Below are 9,310 nucleotides of genomic sequence, written 5' to 3' on the forward strand. Positions count from 1 at the left end.
AGAGATGAGATATAAGGAGATCAACTCATGACAATGCCAAAAGGAAACTGCAGCCATTTGAAAAGCAAAAGATGGTGGCTGTTAATTTCTAAAAGTAAATCCAAAGAGGGTTACGTTCAAAGGAAGGCTCTTAACATTTTGCAGCTACATATGTCTTCTGACATCTGAGAATTGTTTCTTGCCTTCCTTTCTCCCTGCTGTTAGCTGTTGTGACTGCAGCTGAGACCTGTGCCTCCAAAACATGCTGATATCTTTTACCTCTCAAACTCCTCCCAGACTCTATTTTCTCATAGACAGGGGCTATGTCATCTGCCATGTTCCCTAGAGCTCCTTGCCCTTTGGCAGGTACAGAGAATGTACATGATACATACAGATAGATTGGTTCTTCTTTATCTTTAGCTGAATTTGATTGCCTTCTCTTGATAGCAGAATACCCTTAAACATTTCACTAGACCAAAGTTTGATGAACCAAACAGATCATCAGTTATGGTAAATAATAGGAAACGTAAAGGTCACTTGTAAACATTCTAGGAATATTATATTGTGTTACCATGAACAGTTGAGGCTTCTCAGTTTTAAGGAAGACTTCTGATGCTATTGAGATTTCAATATAGAATTTATTTTAGGCTACGGAAATATTACAGAGGAAAATGTGGAGTATGTGAATTCAACTGTGAAAGCACCTTGTTGACCAGTCTAAGACTCTCAGAAACACGCTCCTTTTTCTTCATGAAAGAAAGTTTATAGAGAGTCATGATGGACAGAACAGTAGAGCCCTTCCTTTTTAAGACACACTGGGGTTTCATTTTGAAATGAGGAAACCAGATTTCAAAAGACAGGCCCTGTTGGAAAGTCACCAATTGGCCACAAACAAAAATGTCTGTGAGGTTTGATATTTCTCAGTCCAGCTGGGAGTTTTGTTTTACTTTTTACATTTTCTGAATGTACTTGTCATAAAATAAAATCCCAAATTCTACTCCTGGATAATCTGAAGATCAAAATCTAAACTTTGATCTTCAGAGTTTTCTTGACTTTTAAGAAAAAAAAAAAGACAAGAAAATTTCAAAATATTTAAACCCCATACCTATATAGTAAATGCTTTTTAAAACATTATTCCAAGAAAAAGCAGCTAGCAAAAATACCTTGTAAGAGAAAATGTATAGGTATAAAATAAAAAATATAGACATACAAAACTCTGAATATGTCATATGGAAAAAAATTTTCATAGTGCTATCTTAAGAGGACGCTACTCTCAATGTGATCATGGAGCCTGCTTAATCACCATGCACATGACAATTTCCCGCCATCTTTTTTTTTTCCCCCTTAACCCACAACAGTCAAAAAACACTTCATTTGTCAAGGCTTTAAAAGTATACTTCTCTTGCCTTTTTGTCCGACATCTTAGCGAGGCTACAATTGTAGCCACTGCTCTCTAAGCTTCGCCATGCCACCCAAGGACAAGAAGAAGAAAGATGCTGGAAAGTCGGCCAAGAAAAACAAAGACCCAGTAAACAAATCTGGAGGCAAGGCCAAAAGGAAGAAGTGGTCCAAAGGCAAAGTTTGGGAAAGCTCATTAACGTAGTCTTGTTTGACAAAGCGACATATGACAAACTCTGTAAGGAAGTCCCCAACTATAAGCTTATCTCCTCAGCTGCTGTCTCTGAGAGACTGAAGATCCACGTTTCCTTGGTCAGGGCCGCCCCTCAGGAGCTCCTTGGTAAAGGACTTATTAAATTAGTTTCAAAGCACAGAGCTCAAGTAATTTATGCCAGAAACACCAAGGGTGGGGATGCCCCAGCTGCTGGTGAAGATGCATGAACAACAGGTCCCACCAACTGTACATTTTGAAAAATAAAACTTTATTAAATCAAAAATAAGTATATTTATCTTTTGAAATGAAGGCCCACACAGACAGGCACACATAAAAATACAAAGTTTTGTACATTATCAAAAGAACAGTGGCATCTTTATTGCCATGGTCGTCATGTTTAATAACTACATCCCATCTGCATCTTCAAACCTACATGCATCATAAATTCCAAGAAACCTCATCATAAAACTTCTATTCCTGCATGGTTCCCACCATAGAACAGAGCAGCACTTTGTAGTATTATAGCACTTTCCATGCAAGTATAGAAAACGTCTTTTATGATTCCTCTGTTTTCCTCCAGATAACCATGGAGGAAGGTCAATGGTACACACATTTTATTGAAACTCTTGTCCAGGAAAACATAAAACCAACAGAAGAGAGTGATACTGTGAGCTCCTTGAGGTTACGCACTACTTTCTTGAGTTATTAAAACTTTAAAAAAAATGTTGATTGATTGAAAATGTAAAGCTCTAACTCCATCTTAACATTATTATCAGTGAAATATTTCTTATCCTCTCCACCAACATCTTGTCTCCAGCCAAAAGACACTCCTCACCCCACACATTATACTCAACTCCACAGTCACTGAAAATATAAAATGTAGAAATCTGGGATAACCTCGGCTTACCCAAAGCATGAGTGCCTTAGGGCAACTTGAAAGGCAGGAGGCAGCTGAACTGCCTGGGCCACATTAAGGTCCCCAAATAAGAGTAAGAACAAGATGTTACTCCAGCCAAAGACCCAGATAAGTGTTTGTTCTATTTTTTATATGGAGCATTGTTTAAAAGAAAACAAGAGAAAGGAAAATGGGCCGGCCGAGTGGCATGATGGTTAAGAACTGGCTTGGGATGCCAGAGGGCCCTGGTTCGGATCCCACATATGCGGGCCAGTGACACTGCCCTCTACAGCTAAGATGCTGAACAACAGCTCAACCTGGACCTGGGCTGCCGTGAGTGGCTGGCGACGGCGTAGGCTGCAGCCCCTGTGGCAGTGGGTTGCCATGGGCTACTGTATGTAGCCAGCAGCCAGCGTAAGCAGCCAGCAGCCGCAATGAGCGGCCGTCCAGAAACCGGCGACTGATCTGCCTCGCCCGGGAAGAGCGCAATGATGGTGCCAACTTGGGCCAGTGAAGCAACGTCCTCCACAACTAGACTGAAGAACAAAAGGACAGCAACTTGTCTGTTCCCCTTCCCTCAATTCCCCAGCACTGTTCCCATCCCCCCAATTCCCCAATACAAAAATATTTTTTAAAAATTTTAAAAAATAAAAATAAAAAAGAGAAAGGAAGAGAAGAGGAGGAGAGGAAGGGGTGGTAAGAAGAAGAGAGAAAAGGGGATAAGGTTTAAAGGGAATCCCTCTCCCAATGTGAACACATTTTTAGCAACCATTCAACAGATGGGACACATTTTGGTCATTACTAATCTTTAAAATATCAGGCTCAACTCCACTGTGACTTACAGCAAAATCTGCATGCCTGGGGACTAATCATTTTCCACTTTATCTTCTACATTTGTGAGCTTGCCAAGCAATTATTCCATAAATTGCCAAGCAAAATAACTCTGTCACCCACCAAGAAGAGATGGAAAAGGAAACAAATAATATGTGTATGTACAGAAAAATATATAAAATATACATCTTATCCTTTTTTAAATTTCCTAGGTAAAATTTATAAACAGCTGGTATCTCTGAAGATACACAATTTTGTCTTGGCAACATAACTACTCATTGATCCATATGGGTGTTTGTGGTGATCAAGTTAATAAACTATGAAATAGAAAAAGCTTAGAGTTATATTTGTTTTTCAGAAAACACACTCATATATCTCTGCAGCATTCTCACTGCTCTTTCTACCTCAGTGACACAATGGGCCAGGGGAGAGTAGGCAGCCCAATCTTCAACAGGACTTTTAAAATAGGGTGGTGGGGGGGCAGTGAAAAACAGAGTCAGATGCGAAGGTCTGAGCCTTAGGGACTCTCTGGGCATTGGGGGGGGGAGGGGACACTGTACTTCGAGGCTTCAATTCCTTCCTCTCAAAATGATGACTAAAAAGTCTACGTGATTTACTTGATTTGAAGCAAAAATAACTTGAACTTAATAAATTGTGGGAGGATATTTGGGGAGTATGAGTGGGGGTGGGGGCACAGATAGAATGAGAGAGAGAAAACAGCTATGTGGACCACAAACACTTCCATGAAGAAGCTGGTGGTCTGCAGGCCACATTTTGAGAAATATTGTCAACAGTGACTTTTTTTTTAGCTTATTCAACCTCTTTGTATTTATTTTTATCATTGCTTCCTTAAAAACAAAGTTTTGTCAGTAAAGATATTCTACACATGGGAAAAGTAAAAACAAAACAAAAAATCCCAAAATCCCTTCTGAAAATTTCAAATAAACATTCCTGATGTTCTCTACTCTGTGGTCACTTCCATTCAACAGATATAAGCACCAGTGATATCCCAGGCACAGTGCTGGGCAATGGGGACAGAAAGGTGAAAAGGCAGACCTCCAGGGGACTACATATAATAGAAAGAGATAAATAAGTAAATATGTAATTAAAATGCAATGGGATAAATATAATACATGTAAGTACAGCCACATGCAACTTCCATATTCTAGCTGCTAAGTGAAGTAAAGAAGGGAGCTGTGCAAGGACTCCATCTGTTTTGAGATGGTAGAAAATCAAGAAGATATTGCTATCCCTGCTGAGACCATGACTCATTTTCCTAGTGGAAGCCAAGAAAATATAAGTTACCCTGGCTCTGATTTCTACAGTTTAGGAATTTTAATCCAAAAGCTATAAAACATGGCAATTGCCATGTGGCCTAAAGCCTAAAAGAATAAGTGAGTGTCCTGTCCTAGATCTCGGAGGTCTGGTGATCCTCTTCTCTGTGCAGTTATTTTTCTCACATAACAGGTCTTTCCCACATGTGCTCTTGGATCCTGGTACCTAGCAAGAATAAGGTGTTTCTGCAAGGTGAATTCAAGGCTGAGTAGGAGAAAAATTATTTTAATATACTAACAAGAGAAAGTGCTAGAAGAAAATTAATATTTGCAATCCAGTTACTTAAATCCTCTACCCTAAGGTTATCATCAAAGAGAACATTTCTATCCCTCCTCTGCATTTAGGACCCAAAGCCTCCACCTCACTCCTGCCCCCACCACCAGGAAAGCAAAGAATAACAGACAACACTCCCCTGAGGCTAGATACAAAATTAGATGGGAAGGAAGTGGTAGAAAGGTGAAATACGGGATCAGAGCCCTGGGGAGCTGTAAGGCAAGCAAAGAGACAGACAGACTTTCAGGGAGAGAGTCCACAGGGAGTCTGAGTTATCCATGTGGTTGACCACACGATGTGTTCCGAGTGTTTAAGACTAAAGCCCCAGATTTCAGGAATAAGTTGGATTTTCCAATTTCCACCACCTTGAAGACTTAGAAGTATACACAATATATCACTGGTATCTAAAATCGTCGATTAAAAGTGTTCCTGATTCTATGTGTATGCTTGACTAGCTAACTGTGGAGTGTTTGTTATTAACTAGAGTGCCTCTCCCTTTCAGAATAAGGGAGACTAATTGGATATGTAGCAGTGATGTCTAACAGTCTTTGGCCTCTTCTTTAATGCAAGGGAATTTTTAAATAACATACTTCCTCCGCATGTGCTATTATTCCAGCATCTACCGTATGATCTGCTGAGGATATATCCAAATGTATAATTCCCAAATTAAAAAATTCTGGGGTTAGTCTGAGAAGTTTAAGACTATTAAACAGAGCCCCTGGGAGCATCTGGACCAAATCCAATATTAGAAGAGGGCCATCATTGACCTATTAAATTAACCCCTAGTATTTAGATTGCCACCGTAGGAAATTATATTGCCTTAGTTGCACCTAAATTCTAAAGTCAAGGACCCTCCTTGTGAAAGTAGTGAAAATACCTATGCCCATGATCAATTTCCATGGGAACCATGACTGAGACAAGTCAAGTGTGGATTCATCTGACTCCCATCTCTATAGTCTTTGCAAATATAAACAGAAGGGCGATATCTTCACTAGTCCTCATTGTTGTGAGTGGCTAGAGTAGAAACCTCCCTTCTCCTTCCCTCCCTAACTCAATCCTTCCTTTGCTTTGTATGTGAATAGAGGCAAAGAACCAGGAATAATTCAGTCTTCCTCCATTCAATATGGAAACCACCTCTCTCCTCTACATCCTTCTACTTTTGCTTTCTCTGGTTTTTATCCATTCTGCCTCCAGGCACACAATTCTGTGCCAGATATGTAATATGCTCAGTCATGATCATTGAGGGAAGACCCTGGTAGTTGACGTCCATGCCTCCCTTAGACAGGAACGTCCTAGATGCTCCATCTTAACCCAGACACTAGGTTTTAGTCAACTCTTCACAGCAAGGCAAGGGCAAAATATAAGGATATAAAAGGTGCTATGGAGCAGAGGGAAATTACTGGGGTATCAGTTGAGATTCTTTGGGTTGCAAGTAATAAAAATCGCAACTCCAATTGGCTTAAGCAAAAGAGAAGAAAAAGAATATTTATGGACTCACAAAGCTGAAGAGTTCATGTTGGATCCTGCCTGCTGAAGGAGCTTTGTTTAGTCACAAATAACATTTCTGGGTTCCTCGTTCTAGCTCTTCTTCCTCTAGATAAGCTCCAATCTTTGATTCCACCTGATGGTTCTTAGTAACTTCAGGCTCATATCTTTATGACCCCTAGTTCAACAAAAAGAAAATCTGCTTCCACAGTAGATCAAACAGCAGTACCAGAACTGAATTTAATTTTACTTCGATTGGCCCACTTTTGATCATATGCTCATGCCTGGACAATGGCCGTGGCCAAAGGAATAGAATAAACTGCACAGATTGGTTCCACACAGGTCACATGCTCCACTCCCTCAGGGCCAGGTATGAAGTCAGCTTCACATGAAGCAGCACATGGACTTAGAATAGAAAAGGGGAGCCATCAAAGTCAAATTGTGTCCTCAGGAAGGGTGTGCAGGTACTGAGTGGTGAAGTTACTAGGCACTCATTAGGCTACCCCAGCTCTGCAGGGATGATTAAGAAAGGCTTCATGCAGGAGACTGAAAGAAAATTTAGAACTAAGTTGTGAAGGATGAGTAGGAGTTCGGCCAAAGAAGACTAGTGTGAGAGTAGACAGGCCATCCAAAGCTAGGAGAACAGCATGCACAAATGCAGCGCACAGGCAAAAAGTCATGATCTTTTCCAGGAAATTAAAGTAAGCTCTGTAAGAATGTGCCTGTGGGAGGTTGCAATAATTGAAGCTATAAAATAGGCTAATCATGTTGGGTTTTATATGCCATGCACAAGAATTTAGATTTTTATCTTCTATGAAGAGATGTGAAGCTCTGAGATAGAGACATTAAGCCAGGATTTGTTCTCCTGAGCTCTCCAGTATGGGAGGTGTGCTGGATGGGTGAGACAAAGGCTATGAGAATAGAGTGGAATCTCAGTCAAAAACATTTTACATGACCTGAACCAAGGTCATTGGCCATGGAGATTAAGAGGTGGGGCTAATAAAAAAAAAAAAGAAGGATGTTCTGCCATTTGCAACAACATGGATGAAACTTGAGGGCATTATGCTAAGCGAAATAAGTCAAAGACAAATATTGTATGACATCACTTATATGTGGAATCTTTAAAAACCAAGCTTATAGAAACAGAGAACAGATTGTGGGTTGCCAGAGGTGTGGGGTAGGGAGTTGTGGAAATGGGTAAATGTAGTCAAAAGTTACAAACTTCCAGTTATCAGATAAATAAGTTCTGGGGAAATAGTGTACAGCATGGTGACTATAGTTAACAATACCGTATTGTACATTTGAAAGTTGCTGAGAGAGTAGATCTGAAAAGTTCTCATCACAAGAAAAAAGAATGCGTAACTATGTCAGGCAATGATGTTAACTAAAATTATTGTGGTGATCATTTCACAACAGATACATGCATCAAGTCATGATGTTTTACACCTTAAACAAATGTTATACATCAATTCTATCTCAATGAAACTGAAAAAGAAAGAAGGAGTGGGGCTAAGCGCAATAAATATCTAGGTGGTAGACATGATGGACCCGATGACTGATTCAATGTGGGGGGTGCCGGAGAAAGAGATTCCTGCTCAGGTCCCTCACTTGGAAGACTGTATAAAATGGAATGCAGGGGCGGCTGGTTAACTCAGGTGGTTAGAGCGCAGTGCTCGTAACACCAAGGTTGCTGGTTCAATCCCCACCTGGGCCACTGAGTTGCGCCCTCCACAACTAGATTGAAACAACTACTTGACTTGGAGCTGATGGGTCCTAGAAAAATACACTGTTCCCCAGTTAAAAAAAAATAAAATGGAATGCAGATTCACTAAAATACTTAATCTATGAAGACTGGCCATTCCATAAAGTCTTGGATCTAACTTTCCAACTCATGTTTTTAAAAAAATACACGTGGGTGATTATAGCTACCTTTCCATATTTATAAAAAGTTTTATGTGACTAACCATTTCATTCACAAATGCATCACGCAGTCCGCCCNACACCCCCACCCACATTGCATCTGTTCTACGTGGGTTATTTATGACACAGCTGTTTTAGCAGTTGGGATCCTCACGCTGCTGTCACAACACAAAACAAACAAATCCTCTCCTCCATCTTGACTCTATTTGATTTCCAGCTCAATAAAGTGGAAGATTGAAGAAAAGGACTTATCATCCATTCCAGTCCATAAAAAAAACATAGCTAAGGTCATTCCTGAAGCAATGAAATTCTCATGGTGACATTTTATCTCTGAAAAGTGATTTTTTTTTTTAGTGGTGACAGAGTCCATCTGAAACAACCCTGGTATTTATGTGTTTTTGTGTTTGTGAAAGATATCCCTGCAGGATATCCTCTTTAAGCTTTGCAGCTGTTGATAATGGGTCCCTGCCCAAGTGTGGATTTATTCTACAAACACATTTATCGTTTATCAAACATATTGGCTGGCAAAGGTTTTGTATATTCTATGCCTTGTAACATTCTTGCTCCTGAGTATTCTGAAACCACTGAAACACACTCATATTGTTCTTGCTCACCCCTCAAGAAAGAACTGAAAGGCTGACTTTGTCTGGAAGGTGAGAGGATTAAACTGCATTTATGCTGAATCCACAGTGGGTAGGGAGCATGAAGCTGTTTTCTCGATGAATCAGCTGATTCTTTGTGCTTTACAAGCCAGTGGAGGCATTAGTTAATGAAAATGTAAGAAAATAGCTCCTCTAATCAACACGAGATGGAAAACAGAAACAAAGGAGAAAAATGAAACTAGACACATACATCACCTCCTGGAGATAGGACTCTGCTCACTCACTCAAGAACCTAACCAAGCAGCTGTGTTTCCAGAGAGATGGGCAGATGCACAGCAAGAGTTCTAAGTTAAGGAGCAAGCTTGCCAGGGTGATACA

The 9,310-nt window shown here is 40.2% G+C and overlaps 1 pseudogene; it reads left to right on the top strand.

Moving 5' to 3' along the window:
- The first annotated feature begins 1,444 nt into the window (after positions 1-1,444).
- Positions 1,445-1,818, top strand: LOC109384748 (40S ribosomal protein S25 pseudogene; annotated as a pseudogene).
- The last annotated feature ends 7,492 nt before the right edge of the window (positions 1,819-9,310 follow it).

The sequence above is a fragment of the Hipposideros armiger genome, unplaced genomic scaffold (genome assembly GCF_001890085.2).
Source record: "Hipposideros armiger isolate ML-2016 unplaced genomic scaffold, ASM189008v1 scaffold_5, whole genome shotgun sequence".
In the NCBI taxonomy this organism is placed as follows: Eukaryota; Metazoa; Chordata; class Mammalia; order Chiroptera; family Hipposideridae; genus Hipposideros; species Hipposideros armiger.